Genomic DNA, 17367 nt, shown 5'->3' on the forward strand with positions numbered 1-17367 from the left:
CTCATGACTTCCTAACTTATCTCCATCATCTTGGCTCTGCTGCTTGCTTTATTAAGACTTTATTCTTCATTCATTTCTTTTTTTAAATTTTATTTATTTAAGGCAATAGGGTTAAGTGACTTGCACAAGGTCACACAGCTAGGCATTTATTAAGTGTCTGAGGTTGGATTTGAACTTAGGTCCTCCTGACTCCATGGTCAGTGCTCTATCCACTGTGAACCTAACTGCCCTTTCTTCATCCTTTTCTACAATAAACTCTCAGTACTCTAAAGCTATTGACTCTGCATACACACAGAATATTTTTTCTGATTATTGCTTCTTAATGATATCGCAGTGTCACTTTTGTTAAACAAATCTTTGGTATTCATATAATACAGGTACTTACACTAATTATACGTCTTTCCATTGCTCATTAGATGACCTTCTACTTTGACTGTTTTAAGGTCATGATGTTCAAGGATTCATATATCCATATATGTTCACCAGAAACACATTGGTATTGAAGAGATGGGCTTTATAGCAGGGAATCATTTAGTTTAATTAAAAATCAAGGCATCTTTCCCAAATGTAATCTATTATCCTTCTGTTATTTGATTCTGGGTATTGCTTGTTATCTGTCTATAGTTACTGTTTAAAAACTACATAAATAGACTAACTCAATATATATTTTGTCCAAATATGTATCATGATCTAAGCAACTTAGAATCTGCATCAAATTTTTCCTTTGCTTATGTATTTATCACTCTCAAATGATGCATACAGATATATGCGCACACACACACACATATACACACACACTTGCATTGTTATTGGCCTTGGTGGAACAGGTACCCTGTCATGTGACTAATCAATCAGTCAATCAAAATGACATGCTTTACTATATTCCAGGGCCTGTATTGAAGTCCTGTAATAGAAAAAAAAAGCTAAGGAGTCATGCCTGCCCTCAAAGAACTTTTATTCTAACAGAGCATTAAAAAAAATCTTGATTTTTATTCTGGTTGCCACTTGTATAGGAATATATCCAATATGATGTCTCTGCTTTCTCTCTCATTTGATCATTTTTAAAGAAAACTATTCTATAGTTCTATTTATCCTAAAATATTGTGTTATTTGGATTATAAAAGTCCATATCAGTTTTCTTAAACAAATTGTGAAACTCTACCTGTTCCTTTATCATATTTTTCTGAAAGGTTCACTTGATATATGGACTGATCACAAGCATAAAGATTTTATAGACATGAGAAAGGAGACAAATAGGAGTTGATCACTGATGTTTACTTCTTGGTGTAAAGCCAAATACATAATCTTTCCCCCTTCCTTTAAAAATCCCTCCCTCGGGGGGCAGAGCCAAGATGGCAACAAGAAAGGATCCAGTCTTAGGTGCTCTCTGATAAAACTCATAAGCTAAGGACTCTAACTAAACTTTCCAGAGACAGAACCCAGAGAGGGACCCAGTGAGGCAGTTCTCCTACTCAAGGTAACCTGGAAAATAGCAGAAAGGCTCTGCTCCCCGGGTCGGAGGGGAGGCCAGCCAGAGGGGTGGCCCACCAGAGCCAAAGAACTTCAGCCTCCTGGAGGCAGCCCCAAGGCTGTGGGAGCCACAGCTCACAGCAGCCAGGGCAGTTTCCTGACCTGTGCCCCGGGGAGCACCGGGCACAAAGTGGGGGAACAGCCGGGGACCTCTGCCAGAGCAAGCACGTGGACCCCAGCCCTCAGGGCACACAGCTAGCAACCTGGTCTTTCAGCAGGCCAGATCCAGGAACAGAAGCAGGCAGAGCCTGTAATCAGGAGCCCCCTAGGGCATGAGCCCATTGAACCTAGGGAGGGGAGTGAAGAGAGAGACTGCAGAGCTCTGTCCTCTGTCCCTGGAACAGGACTCTGAGGCTCTGACCACATTCAGATCCTGATCCTAGTCTAGGCTCCCCCCAGAATAGCAGCAGCCCCCCCCCACCTCAGCCCTGTGGCAGAGGGGGGTGCACACGGTCATTCACAGACCAGGAGGGAGGACAGAGCCTCACACACTGAGACCCTTGTGGGAGTGTCCCAAAAGATCAGGAAGCACCACCAAAACAGGCACAGGCTGGGAAAAATGAGAAAGCAGAGAAAAAAGAGGAACACAATTGAGAAATATTTTGCAAATGAGCCCAAGAAGGATCAAAATACTCGGTCTGAAGATGAGGAAGCACAAGCTCCTACATCTAAAGACTCCAAGAAAAACAGAAATTGGGCTCAGACTATGACAGAGCTCAAAAAAGACTTTGAAAATCAAATGAGGGAGTTAGAAGAAAAACTGGGAAAAGAAATGAGAGAGATGCAGGAAAAACATGAAAATGAAGTCACCAGCCTAGTCAAGGAAATCCAAAAAATCCTGAAGAAAATAGCATGCTAAAAACCAGCTTAGGTCAAAAAATTATGGAGGAGAAGAATGCTTTAAAAAGCAGAATGGGCCAAATGGAAAAAAGAGATAAGAAAAATCTCTGAGGAGAACAAATCCTTCAGACAAAGAATAGAATTCAGGGAGATTGATGAATTTGCCAGAAATCAGGAATCAATACTTCAAAACCAAAAAAATGAAAAATTAGAAGAAAATGTGAAATATCTCATTGAAAAAACAACTGATATGGAAAACAGACTTAGGAAAGATAATTTAAAAATTATTGGAATACCTGAAAGTCATGATCAAGAAAAGAGCCTTGACATCATTTTCAAAGAATCACTACAGGAAAATTGCCCTGATATCCTAGAAGCAGAGGGCAAAATAGAAATGGAGAGAATCCACTGATCACCCTGAGAAAGAGATCCCAAAAAACCAACCCCTAGGAATATCATAGCCAAGTTCCAGAGCTCCCAAGTCAAAGAGAAAATATTACAAGCAGCCAGAAGGACACCGTTCAAATATTGTGGAGCTACAGTCAGGATCACACAGGACTTAGCAGAAACTACATTGGAAGCTCGTAGGGCTTGAAATATAATATACAGGAAGGCAAAAGAGCTTAGAATGCAGCCAAGAATGAACTACCCAGCAAGGCTGAATGTCCTCTTCCAGGGAAAAAGATGGACTTTCAATGAACCAGGGGAATTTCAAATGTTCCTATTGGAATGGCCAGAGCTGAAAAGAAGGTTTGATCTTCAGATACAGGACTTGGGTGAAGCATAGAGATTGGAGGAGAAGGGGAAAATATGAGGGACTTAATGATGATGAACTGCATGTATTCCTGTATAGAAAAATGACACTGATAATACTCATATGAACCTTCTCAGTTAATAGAGCAGGTAGAGGGAGCTTTTATAGTTGAAGCACAGGAGAAAGCTGAATTTGAAGATAAAATATGGTGTAAAAAATGGAGTCAATAGAAAAAAAAGGGAAATGTAATGGGAGAAAGAAAAAGGAGAGGGGGAATAGGCCAAGATATTTCATATAATAAGATTTTTCTTTATTATAATGAGCTATTGCAGTGATATGGAAGGGGGGGAGGCAAGGGGGAATGAGGGAAACTTCGCTCTCATCAGAGGTGGTTAGGAGAGGAAACAGCATATGTACTCAATGGGGTATAGGCATTTGGAGTAAGAAGGGGGGGGACAGGGGGGAGGGGTGGGGATGTGAATGATGGAGGAGAGGATGGACCATGGGGGAGAGTGGTCAGATATAACACATTTTCTTTTTTACTTATTACAAGGGGCTGGGATTGGATGGCCTGTCTGGGACCATAGGGCCAGGTGGATGCTGGTCCTAAAGGGTTTTATGTGGGCTTGGGGCCTCTTGGCCCGGGCCAGGGATCTGTCTGCTGCACCACTGAGCTACCATACAGCAGAGTCAGAGTGAAAGGAGAGAGAAAATATAGTACATGGTAGTGGAGAAATACCAATGGAGGGAGTTGCAATCAGCAATGGCAATGGTGGAAAAATATGGAAGTAACTTTTGTGATGGACTTATCCTAAAGAATGTGATCCACCCACAACAGAGTTGTTGGTGTTGGAACAAAGACTCAAGCATATTTTTTATTATTATTATTATTATTATTATTATTATTATTATTATTAGGGGGTGGATGCAGGGCAAATGGGGCTGGGTGGACTGCCTGGGGCTGCATAGCAGGCGGATCCTTGGGTGTCTGAGGCCGGATCTGGACCCAGGTACTCCTGGCTCAAGGACCAATGTTCTGTCCACCACCCAGCCACCCCTACTATTATTAATATTTTATTTTATTTTGGGTCTTTTTTTTCCTTTTTTTTGGTTTTTGCAGGGCAGTGGGGTTCGGGTGGCTTGCATATCACACAGTTGGGTGATTGGTGTACCAGGCCAGATGTGGGCTCGGGTGCTCATGGCTCCAGGGCTGGTGCTCCGTCCATTGCGCCACCTGGCTATACCTACAATTATTACTATTATTTTTTTATTTTAATTTTTTTCTCTCCCCTTTACTTTATTGCTGAAGCAAGTCTATATTTATGGGAGGAGGGGGTATTTCGTTTACTCTTAAACAAGAATATTTTACTAATGTAAAAATAACATTAATTGTACAAAATGAGAATAAATTTTAAATAAAAAATAAACAACAGAATAAAAAATAATAAAAAAAATAAACAAGAAGGGAGGAAGGCCTCTCAATAGTACAGAGAGCTAGGACAACTGTATTAGACTAGCTATGGACAATGTTATCTCTATCCAGAAGAAGAAAAAAAAAACCACACTCAGAAAAAGCAACCCTTCAAAATCTGATGAACACTTTATAAAAATTTTATGTTATGTATCTCTTTTCCCTTAATTCTAATTCTTCATACTGAAAATAACTAATCTGTAAACATGTTTATCAAAAATATGTATATACAATGTATATGTAGTGTGTGTGTGTATATATATATATATATATATATATATATATATATATATATAATGTATACGTATATACAAATGCTAACCTGACTGTTTATCTCTGAAGGGAAGGGGATGGGAAGGGAGGGTGTAAGAAAATTTTGTAACTTAAAAATATATATGTGCATATGGATGAAAATAAGTAAATAAATAAATAGAGAAGAGAGGGAGGAGAAAAATTTGGAACTCAAAATCTTTCAAAAAATGAATATTGAAAAATGTCTTTTCATGTAAATAAAAAAATTATTAAATTTTAAAAAAGAAGCAGCACAGTAAAAGAAAATAAAAATAAAAAATAAAAAATAAAAAAATCCCTCCCTCTCTGAGATATCTCACAAAATGATACCTTGAGAATGTAGGCACAGGATCACCAGTTTCAAACATTCTTTCTAACTTCTTTTTCTTTAATGCCTTTGAAATCTTAGTACCTGATGAAAAAATATTTTTTTCTGACAAAGCAAACCCCCAAATAAATTCATGCTGTGTTAAGGTTTCTTCCTTTATTAGGAGAGGGGAGAAATCGTGCCAGAGTTAAAGGAGCATGGAGTTAGATCTGGAAGAGATCCTAAAGGTCCAGTACCCTCATTTTATAGACAATTAGAGTCTAAGAAATGTTGAGTTGCACAGAAGTACAAAGATAATAATTTTCTGAAGCAAGATTTGAGTCAGTTCTTCCTGATTCTAAACCCAATGTTCTCCCCACTTATGGGTAAAGTGGATCAGTCTCTCCTGCCAACTCCCTTTGCTAATCAAGATTAATAAATTCAGCTGTAGGGTATCATGAATAATAGGAGTCATGATACCCAATGTAAAAAGTCTAAAAGAATAATCATTGTAAAAGTCTGGGATCAAGAGTGTGATCAGATTGGATATGTACTGCTGGGAGATGTCTGCATAGAAATGATAAAACCATGGGAACTGATGATTCAATAAGTGAGATGTAGTGTAGAAGGAGAATAGAAGAATCTGAAATAAAGCATTTCAGGGACACTCCTACCCTCTTCCTTTAATAATAGATATAACATAATTGAAATCCAGTGAAGCAGAGTGAAAATTACTGGATCATTCCCTCACTGATATCATTTGTCTTCATTCAATCACCAAGACTTAAATAAGTTTTTTCATATACCTTAAAGTCTAAAGAACCAAATAATTATTATATACTTCTATTACACTTGCCCATGAAAGTATGAGATGAAATCCCCTTTACTACTTAAAATGACTGACTCCAAAGTCTGAAAGAGGATTAGTCTTTCATTTTATTCTCTTACCTGTCCCTAACATTTTGTGATATCAAGAATATCAATGTGAATATCCTCAATGGATAAAAGGGTATCTGATAAAATACCTCTTGCTCCCACTTATTATATACATTTTGAATTTGAAAGTGATCTGTGAGTTCATCTAGTGGACACTTTTGTTTATACATTCAATTGAATTGAATTCAATAAACATTTATTAATATGTGTCAGGTACTTTGCCAAGCACTGAGGACAGAGAAAGACCTTAAACGTAAGGAGCATACAATATATTGAATGAATGCATCTTAATATTCTCTAACAGTGAAAGAAAGAGAAGAGGAACCAGTCAAGATAGTGCTTTATGATTTCTTTCTAAGGGCTAAAGCTCTGTGATGGTAAAAATAAATGAAAAACTCTCCTTTAAAAAAAATTGAAGAGAGGCAGCATGGAATGGTAGGACAGAAAACAGACTTCTAAGTCAGGAAGATCTAGGTTCTCACTGCCTTCAGGAGTCTCTTTAAAACTAAGTTGCACAAAAAGTATGGATTTGCATTTGTAGTGGACGATCCTCAACTAGAAGGCTCTCACCAACTAAGTCACAGGTAATGGCCAAAAATAACAAAAGTAAGAAAACAAATAGTGCATATAGGATTGAGATAATAATTCCACTGTGGTCCACATCGCATATACTATACTTGGATTTCAATTCTAGGTACCACATTTTAAGAGGGATATTGAAAAATACCTATATTTAGTTGTAGTAGTGGATTATCAGGAAGGAGATTAGGTTTATAAAATACCATAGAACCACAGCTAGGGTGGGGTACCTTAAGGAAAGTTTAAGAAGCAACACCCACATATATTTCAAAATGTCATCCTCTTGGGGTATTAGCATCTATGGAATTTTTACACTTCTCAAGTGAATAAAGCTTGACTTATCACAAAATATATTCCTATGTTCTATAGAGAATAGAATGTGTTTATTTTTAAAAATATCCCTGTGTCCACTGTTTTATGTTATAGATGACTACCTTTCAAACCTGCCATTATTCTTAGCTATGCATTTAAGGAATGATTGGAAGAACTTGGAATGCTTTGAAGAGTTTAGGACAGGGGTAGCTCAGTGGCACAGTGGATAGAGCAGGGACCCTGGACTCAGGAGGACATTGAGTTCAAATCCAGCTTCAGACACTTAATAATTATCTAGCTGTGAGACTTTGGGCAAGTTACTTAATCCATTGTCTTACAAAAAAACCCCAAGAAAAACAAAACCAAAAAGAGTTTAGGATATTGCTATTCCTTTCTTTAAATATTTCAAGTGTTTTCATCTTTAAGAGGGATTAGACAGTATTGATAGCTCTAGACTGAAAAAAAAATTATACAAGTTAATTAATGTTAAATTGGTTAAATAATGTACTAGAATCCCACCCATCCCCACAAACAAGGACTGGTAAAAAAATGTCATTGACTGTCTTGTAATGAGTTACTTAGGATGACATAGAATCTACCTGACTTTGAGGGGAACTCCATAATGTGAAATAACTGTTTTCCATGCTAAGAATGCTCTCCTTCCTCCTGTTCACCTCTTGGCTTCCCTGACCTCTTTCAAGCCACAGCTTAAATCCTACCTACAGCAAGAAGTCATTCTCAGAGGCCTTATTTACTAATATCTTCTCCTCCTAGGTTATATTTCATTGATTGTGCATGCTTTTTTTCTTTGCCTAGATGATTTCATATTGCTTCCCTCATTCAAATGAGAGTCTTTTAATGGGAGATATTATTAATATAGTACTTAATAAATTCTTTTTGATGGACTCTAAGTTCTCATCCAATTTATCACAAATCAGATTAATCAGAATATATGGGTGATAATTCATTTTATAAACAAAAATACTTCAATATAGCTTGCAACCCACTTTTTAACAAGTGAAAAAAATTTCTTTGAATAATCATTGATAGAAATTGTCATTATACAAAATAATGTTTTGTTATCAAAAAAAGATCCAGAATTTTGGGGGAGAATTAAAAAAACCTTTCATTAATATCTTCTATTAATCATATTTATGGCAGTTTATAAAAAATTTCAAATGTTTGAATATATATATAATTATATATATATATGTTTTAAATGGTTAGACAACATGGGTGATCTTTTAATATTATTACTCACATCTGTAAACTGTATGATCCTTAAGAGATTAGAATTCATATAGTAATTCAAACATTTTGTTTAGGCATAAAGCTCAACAGTTGCTTATATTGTAAGCTCTATTATTCTGCAAATGGGAGAGATTTTTTTCTTGAAGTACATCATTTAAAATGAAATTATTTCAAAGACGTTTTTGATGTCTTACTAATTATTTAGGTTATTGCTTATTTTTTCTGACTATGCATAGGTGTTGCTAGTGATTCTCAGTTAAAAAAACATGAGGGTATCAGGAATGAGGGAATATGGAATAGCCCTAAGAGATGAATAAAGCTATTTATAAAACATTAACAGATCAGAACAGAAACTGAAATTTTCATTTGAAAAACAAAGATTGATTTAGAGAATAATTTTATTTGAGCAATAATTTTTTATATGAGGCTATGTGATATAGTAAATAGAAATCTGAACTCAAAGGATACTTACTGATTGTGTGATTATTAACCTCTTAGTACTTTAAGAATCTCTCTAAACCCTCTTGGCTGACCAATATCAAGATACTTTTGTCTCTAATCCAATTATTTTCATTGGCTGTTCACCATACCTAGAATGCTCTCCTTTTAATCTTCACCTTCTAACTCTCCTGGCTTCCTAGCTAAAAACATCAGTTTCTATAGAAAAACTTCCCATAGGCCTCTTAATTCTACTGCCTTCCCTTTTGTTGAATATTTCCTATTTATCCTGTACATAGCTTGTTTATACATAATTTTGTGTGGCCTCCTCCTTGGAGATCCTTGATCCTTGAAGGCAGGAACTGTCTTTTGAGTTCTTTGTATCCTCAGAACTTAGCTTAGTGCTTAGCAGTTGTTTAGCAAATGCTTGTAGACTGACAATGACTAAGGCTAAAAGGTTTTAGGAAAGGTGCTTACCTTGGAAGAGGAAACTTTGGTCCATCAGGGAGTTTGTTATAACAATAAAATCACAAGTCAATGACCTATCCTCTAAATTTTCATTGAAATTTGTATTTCATAAGCTTTTCAATCCATCTCATTCCACTGCTAAACAAATTTTACAAAAAAAAAGTCAGATCTGTAATTGATTTTCCAAGACATAAAAAAATTGAAATTTAGTGCATATAAATGTCTAAAAATAACAGCAATTGTCCTTTGGTTTTGAAAAGGTCCACACCAACCAACTTAATGGTGGCATGACTTGCATATTATGTTTATTATAGTGAAGGGGTTGTTACACAATGCTATCTTTCTCACTTGTGTTTTCCAGAACCTTGTCACTTTCTGACCTAATATAATTAGAAATAGGATTTCTGATTATGGTCTGAATGCTGTGAGAGTGACCTTTGACTATGGTTTCTTCTCCCAAATCAGCGAAGCACCTTGGCACTCATACAGCACCAGGCAAAATGTCAGTATATGCTTTCTGGTGACAGAATGGCAAAACCACAGTATATCCAAGCCTGTTTCTCAAAGGATTAATTGTCAGTATGATCTTTTCCTCACATATCAGTGAGGCACTATGACATTTCAGCAAGGTTGTACAAAGTGCCAGTGCTTGATATATGGAAACAAAGTAGTGATATAAGGTATATGAGGGACCAAGATATTTCAGCAATTTAAGCTGTGACAACATGATTAATCCAAATCTGTCTGTCAATTGACTAATCATCAGTATGGCCTTTCCTCTTGGAACTTCAACCACACTCCCCCCAGAACCCAAAGACTTTGGGTGCCCAGAAGTTCATGGGGATAATGGAGTTAGATCATTAGTCAGCTTCATTTATGGTCAGAACTAGGATGGTATCTGATCATCTTTAAACTTCTGACTTTCATTCTGAATTAATGAAAACATTCTTGGCAAATGCTTTTTCTCTGGTGATTCAGTCTGGCAGAAAGGATAGGGAGCCAGGTTTGAAGCCAGGCAAACTCAGATAGAAATCTTACCAAAGCTTCCTGGGCAAGTCCCTTACTTTATCTGTAATGTCAGGAAGTTGCAAAGCAATGCCAACTTGAATTGCAACCTAGAGTTTCCTTGTACTTTATGCCAAGAAAATCAGAAGTCTAATCCCTAAGTTTATGTGATCAATACCTAAATTTCAATTTATAGTTAAAGGTCCAGAGGACCTTTAACTGCTTTTCATTGAATCCAAAAATAAATGGTGCTTTTGAAAAAGTTTAAAATATTGATGTGTGTATGTGTGTATAACAAGTGCTAGAATAATAGAGGTTGAAAGTATCATCACTGTACCAAAAATATACAATGTTATTTGGGAATTACTAAATTTGGTGGCATGTGTCATATTTTCTCCTTTTTTTCCCTTTGTTTTAACTCTTCATCTCAGCTAAATTCAATGCAAAAGTCATTTTTATTAGTTGTCTCTACTGCCTTTCATTTTACTTTCTTCTATAACCTTTCCAGTCTGTGTCATGATACACTTGACTCTTCAAAATTACAATTGATTTCTTAATTGCTAAATCTGTTGGTCTTTGCTCATCTCATACTTCTTGACCTATCTGCAATATTTTGCCATTGTTGTTCATATTTTTTTCTTTTTAAACATTATCTTCTTGGAATTTTTTCTATAATGCTTTCCTCTTCATTTTCCTTTTAACCTCTCTGATCTGACTGATCCCCAGTATTTGGATCTTCATCCTTGTCACATCCTCTAAATGTGAATGTCCCCCCAAATCTTTGGCCTGCTTCTATTTTTCTCTCTACAATAGTTCACTTCATTCTCTTATCAGCTAATAAGAATTCAATTATCTATATTGATGATTCCCATAACTTAATGTGTCCTCTTCTCTGACCTAGTTTCAGTCCCCCACCACTTCCTACTGGATATTTTGAATTGCATACCCCATAAATATCACAACTTCAAAATTCCCCAAACATAAGTCATTGTCTTTCCTCAAACCTCTTGAACTCCAAACTTCCATACTACTGTCAGGGTCATCACCATCCTTCCAGTCACTGAGACTTGCCATACCATTTAATCACAGTTACCAAACGTTTTTTTCTGCCTCCATGGTAAAGAGTTTTCATGTACAAGAGAGTCCCTGTCTACCCTCTACTTACTCAGACATTAGTCTGGTTCAGGTCTTCAACATCTTTTATCTAAATTACAACAAAAGCCTTCTGAATGGTCTCTGCCCAAAGTCTCTATTTGCTTTAACCTATGTTTCATTCAACTCTCAAAATCTTTTTTAAGTTATTGACCTCTTCATGTCATTACCTTTCTCAATAAATCCCATTGGTTCCCTCTTATCTTTATTTCTTTTTATTTCATTTATTTTAAAATTTTTTTAGTTAAAAAGCATTTTTGTAAATCTCTTCAAAATCTACCCCTTCCCTTCATACATTTTATTCCTCTCCATAGGCTCTATATTGAGTCACATTGCTCTAATTCATTCACTCACTATCTTCCATTTCTTTACCTTTGCACTCATTATTTCCCCTGCCAAGAATGTTCTCACTCCTGCCCTCTGAATCTGTTGACTGATTAGTGATAGCTCTAATTAAAATTTGGGAAAGTATTCCAAAATATCTCTTTATTTTTTCTTTTTTCATCAATATTAGTGAAATGAAAAGTGACAAATAGGCTGTTTAATTCTTGGAGAGATTTTGTCCCTTAGTTTCTCTGTCCAAGGTAGAGGTGCTGAAAAAGAAAAATGAATATGTCAGGAGTTAGAGCCTTTTTTTTATGCTTTTCATTTATACATTTAAAATGGAAGGCAAAAACTAAAAGTAGGATTAAAACTGTACAATAATGAGTTCTAATATTTTTATTTCAATATAGCTGAAACAGTAAATAATAATATTCAATAATGAAAATGGTTAAACAGCACTAATATGTGTTATATAAGGAATTAAAGACTTTATTTTTCTGAAGCCAATAATCTTAATGATTTTTGAAATTGAGAGTTATATTGATAACATTGAATACCTACCAGGGTTAAATTGAACAATAAGAAAAATATTGCATTTCCTTTTAACATTTTAAGGAATAAGGAAAGAAAGGCTATAGCAAATATGTATGGATGGACAGACAACCTCAAAGAAGATAATTAGTCTGTTCCTAAGAAGTGCTCCATTTGGAGAAGTGTTTTTTTCACAAATGGGTTTTGCTTTTATTTAATGTTAAAGTAGTTATTTCCCAGTAGTCACTCTTGAAACACTTATTAAGAACTATGGGTCAGGTTCTGTGATAAGGACACAAATCACAAAGTAGTTAAAAAAATTCAAAGAAACTTCCAAGTGTAAAGGAAGAAAAAATTTCTCCATCAAAACAAGAGTATCCAAATTTGAATGTAATACCAAAGAACCAGTGAAACTGGAAAGCATTTGAAAGAGATGGGGTATTTTTAGGGGTTTATTTTGCAAGGCAATGGGGTTAAGTGACTTGCCCAAGGCCACACAGCTAGGTAATTATTAAATGTCTAAGATCACATTTGAACTCAGGTACTCCTGACTCCAGGGCCAGTGCTCTATCCACTGTACCATCTAGCCACCCCCAAGATGTTTGTTTTCAAACTTAAAATACTAATTTCTTTAAAAGATGATTTTTAAAGAGAATTGGTAGAAATTTTAACAACAATATGAATTATAATGAGCAGTTTTGATTTTTGGTTCTTCATTGTTATTTTGATTAGACTTTGATTCCTCCACTTCAAACTTACAACTATTTTATTTTAGGGTTATTTTGATTCTTTCTTTAACTCAGGAATTACATATTTGAGTTCTGCAAACAAAAATGCCTATTTATATGAATATTTTTCCAACAATCATTTCATAATGTGAAATTACTAACTTGTGCAGTTTTTATCAGTGACTTCCTCCAATCTTTTACCCCACCCCAAATAAATATTTAATTATGTAATAATTTGAGGTGAGAGAGAACACAGGTAATTTGATAATAGAAAAGACTTTACGTAGGAAGTATCACTTTGATTGAGCTATAATAGAAGCTGACTTCCTAAGATCAAGAAGCAAACCAGTCAGTGAAAAGGGATGGAGCTAGAAAATAAAATCAGTATATTTAGTTACTAATCCAAAATTTGCATATGACAGTAAATCAATGTGAATTATAAAAAGAACTGATACTAAGAAGATGAAGTTAATGTAGCTAGAATATGAGAAGCAAGAACCAGATGAACACTAGAAAAGTTAAATATTATGTTTGAATAACATCACCTTTCTAATCTTAATTATGCACAAATATATTCTTGCAGTCCTTTGGGGACAAGATAAAAAAAGAAGATTTATATGAACTCATTGGAATAGAATTTAACTGAAGGCTGTGTGTGTGAGAGAGAGAGAGAGAGAGAGAAAGAGAGAAAGAGAGAGAGAGAAAGAGACAGAGACAGACAGACACTGAGAGAGAGATTGAGATTTAAGACTGGAAGAGAACTTAGAGGAGATCATTTTACAAGTTATAGAAGAGGCAAATGATGCCCCAAAAGATTAAATGACAAGACTAAACTACTATTGTTCCATTGTTTCAACTGTACTTGACTCTTTGAGACTGGACTGATTTGCCATTTCCTTCTCCAGATCATTTTATAGATGGGATAAACAGGCGGTGACATACACAGAGTCATACAGCTAGTAAGTGTCTGAGAAGGAATTTGATTTCAGATATTCCTGATTCCATTCTATCTTATATACCACCTGGCTATCTAATATCACCCTTCTAATAAGAATTTGATTTAGGGATTGAACTTAAAACACTTTCTGTAACAGTGACTTTGTGTTTTTATATTTTTGTAAATGAGTTTATAAGAGAATAGATTTAAGAGATGAAAGGTACCTTAAAGGCCATGATATCTAACCCCTTAATTTTACAGGAGGAGATTTTAAGATTCTGAAAGCTTAAGTGACTTGGCCAGAATCATATAGCTAGTGTCTGATATAGCATTTAAACATAGATCATCATTAATCTATGTCCTATGCATTAAATAATCTTCCTTCTAACTGCAACTAAACATATTCAAATATTGATTATTAATATAGAAACCCATTCATCAGAATCTAGGGTTATATATTTTTGTATGTGAATGTATACTTGTGAGTGTGTATACAGTCAATTCTCAACATTCACCCATTTAACTTTTGTGACTTCAGGTATTCCTATAATTTTATTAGCAACTTCATTTTCATTTTTGCATTGGCAGCAATGCATATTCAGGCCTATGTACCTTAAAGGAAAAAAATGAGAGGTACAATGTGAGGAAGTGTGTGGAACAATTGATATCCTACTAGGCACTCACTGGTTTTGTTCATCCTGCCACTGTAAAGAAGGTCCCTGTGCATTTGTTGCATATTTTCGTTGTTTGTTTTTAAAACTAAAGTTTTGTGCTAGAATAACCCCCGAAGTGTAGTACAAGTCATTTGGGCTCTAAGGTGATGTCCAGATCTCACTGATAGCAGTGGCTAAAGTCCTAGCAACCTTTCCCTTGGTTTCAGATTGCTGCCAAGGTAGAGAAGTTTACAGAAGTATAGTATATAGTACTTCACATTACCATCTGACACAGTAAAAGGTAAGATTCAAATTTTTATGTGTTTTTGTTTTATGAATTTTATTTGCACTATTTATGGTGCTATAGAGTGCATGTATTATGAACAATGAATATAGGCCAAAATCAGTTTATTTGTCAAGGTGTTAACATAAAATTACATGAAATTCTAGGTTAAAAAAATATTTGGCATGATACCAATTTTGTTTCTTATGCAGCATTTTATGGGTTATTTCAAGGTTAATGTGTTAGGAAAAATGCATATTATCAGAATTAATGTTTTATTATAAAGAATTGCATGCAGAAAAGAGTATTTTTCAGCAATACCAGCAAAAGATTAAAATTAGGTTGTGAAAAAACTAAACTCATATTTTCTCTTAATTCTCAGTACCAATATTCACGCTTCACATTATTTTCTAGGAATAGTACCCTTGCAAATGTTAAGAATTCATTTTATGTTTGTATATAACCCTCATTAAAGATATACTCTGATTAGCTACAGATATAGAATATTTATATATATATATATGTATAACACATAAACAGTTTAATATCTCAAAATTACTCTAAGTGTGTAAGCATAACTAGTACACAACACATTAGATATGGTTCTTGAACCTAGATCTTCCTAAATGAGAGTCTCTGGGTCCTTTATTCCATTTAGCCATTCATACATTTGTACTTGCCTGTACATATTTGTGTATATCTATTCTGTAGTGCGAAGGAGGGGGTAAGATGGGCACTGCTAAATCAGTACTCTACCCGCAATGAATAGAAGAGGTTTTAAAGGAGAACAAGAAAATAATACTCATTAAGATACCATTGGTCTTGGGGTTCCTGAATTTGAAAAAAATAAAGACTAAAGGATCAGGGACATAAAAGATCTCAATAATTTTTGCAGTTCCCTATAACCTCTAGTTTGAGAAAATGGAGTTTAGAACATGCTATTCTCAGGGAAAGAGTTTGACTTTGTAATTCTTTTCTTCTGTTTTAATAGAAGTAAAGTTTGTCTACCTTTGTAGTATTCTGTTGAAGCCATCTGTTTTTCTTTATGCTATAAAAAGAAAAAAGAACAGAAATGGGTGTTTGGAAAATGGCCATTTAAAAGATTTGTGATGGGAGACTCAAAAGATTTCATTAATTTACTACTCATTAATTTGGCTTCAGATGCATTCAACATTTTCTTGTTGCTCATGTCTTGGCCTCTTTGGGACTTTTTATTGTGATTTGTTTTTACATTTTATCCTCATGAGATACTTTTTAAGGACAAAAAGAAAAATTTTGTCAGCAGTTCACTATCAACAGACAGTTGATAAACCTTGAGCAAACTATCCAAATAGAATAAAAATAATTGTTAAACTTGTTGTTTCATAACTTGCTGAATAGATTTAATATTGAGAGTGAAAGTCATAGAGTGTAATGAAAATCTCAGTTAGAAAGATCTAAGTTTAGGTCCTTGGCTCTAACTCTTACTAATTTTGTGACAAGAACAAAGCACTTAAGCTTTCACTACCTCACTACCACAACTCTCAGAAAAGTTCCCTTCTACATCAAAAGAAACTATGAAAACTGTGATAAAATCACAAGTTCAGATCTGTTAAATAGTCTAGATTAGCTTTAAGATCATTTAAAAGGTTCCACAGAAAAATTAACCAAATGCTATATTAGCTTTTCAAATTTTAATTTCAAAAGGACAAGTAGCAAGTTTAAGAAAAAAACTGTTATATAATTCTTAGAGTATAAACTTGAATTTGTTGTAATTTGCTTGGCTCTGGGAGTACAAAGAGAGTTGAGAGAGAACTGCCTTCAAACATATAATTTTGATACAGTAATACAATAAATAGGACAAGTGAAAGTAAAGTGTTATACAAAAATTTAGGAAGGGGTTCCAGGTGTTTTCCTATGGATTGATAATCTAAAGTTTCTTTTCAGCTCAGAATTGTGTGATTCCAATTGAGGAAGACAGATTAAAAGTCAAGTGATGGAAACTAGATATGTTGATGTGAATGAATGTCTGTATAACTATTTTTTAATCTTAATGATATTTTATTTTTTTTCAATTACACATAAATACTTTTCACCATTCATTTTTGTAAACTTTGGAGTCCTCCCTCCCCAAGACAGCAAGCAGTCATGATATATGTCATACATGCACAATAATGTTAAAACACATTTCCATCTTGCTCATGTTTTGAAAGGACCAGAACAAAAAGGAAAAATCACAATAAAGAAAAGACAAAACTATTTTAAATAAAAATAATATGCATAATATGTATTCATATTCCACACTTCTTTTTCTGAGTGTACCTGATCACTGCATTACTGAAAAGAGCTATGTCTATCATGGTTGATCATCAATATGTTACTGTGTACAATGTTCTCCTGGTTTTGCTCGCCTTATTCAGCATCAGTTCATGTGAATCTTTCCAGGTTTTTCCTGAAATCTGCCTGCTTATCATTTCTCTCTCTTTTTTTTGCTCATTATTTCTTATAGAAATATAGTATTCCATTAAATTCATTTACTACCACTAAGCTAACCATTCCCCAAGTGATAGGCATCTTCTCAATTTCCAATTCTATGGC

General features: G+C 34.7%; 1 protein-coding gene across 3 annotated transcripts in view; it reads left to right on the forward strand.

Moving 5' to 3' along the window:
- Nucleotides 1-17367, forward strand: part of VEGFC (vascular endothelial growth factor C) — a 170945-nt gene that overhangs the window by 74298 nt on the left and 79280 nt on the right. Inside the window, exon 1 of one of the 3 annotated variants that reach the window (XM_074228923.1) lies at nucleotides 8270-14808. The exons of the other annotated variants lie outside the window; for them this stretch is intronic. The gene's annotated coding sequence lies outside the window, so the exon portion shown is untranslated. Of the gene's footprint in view, nucleotides 1-8269; nucleotides 14809-17367 lie in introns of those variants that run through there. 3 annotated transcript variants of the gene reach the window in all.

This window comes from Macrotis lagotis, chromosome 3 (genome assembly GCF_037893015.1).
Source record: "Macrotis lagotis isolate mMagLag1 chromosome 3, bilby.v1.9.chrom.fasta, whole genome shotgun sequence".
NCBI lineage: Eukaryota > Metazoa > Chordata > Mammalia > Peramelemorphia > Peramelidae > Macrotis > Macrotis lagotis.